Genomic DNA, 254 nt, shown 5'->3' with positions numbered 1-254 from the left:
GCAAAACATGACTGATAATGGGAACACTTCAAATGGGTAGACTATTTCAGCTACAAATTTTTTCCTGATGAGCAGAGCACAAATTACGGTAAAGATGATGTTTGTAGTGAAAACGTTACCTCTGTTAAACGCTACTGGTCTAAACACCACTTCAAGAGAAAAGAAAACTACTAAAGACGATACACTTCATGATATCACTATTCCTGGAATTAAATATACACGTGCAACTGAAGCTACTGTGAACGGAAGGACTA

General features: G+C 37.0%; 1 protein-coding gene across 1 annotated transcript in view; it reads left to right on the top strand.

Moving 5' to 3' along the window:
* The window catches only part of LOC119591201 (mucin-17-like), a 21,802-nt gene that overhangs the window by 13,402 nt on the left and 8,146 nt on the right, over positions 1-254 (top strand). The gene's annotated exons all lie outside the window — the stretch shown is intronic.

Source organism: Penaeus monodon, chromosome 28 (genome assembly GCF_015228065.2).
Source record: "Penaeus monodon isolate SGIC_2016 chromosome 28, NSTDA_Pmon_1, whole genome shotgun sequence".
NCBI classification, from domain to species: Eukaryota; Metazoa; Arthropoda; class Malacostraca; order Decapoda; family Penaeidae; genus Penaeus; species Penaeus monodon.
Note: the sequence above shows the minus strand (reverse complement) of the source record. Positions and strands in the feature narration are given on the sequence as shown.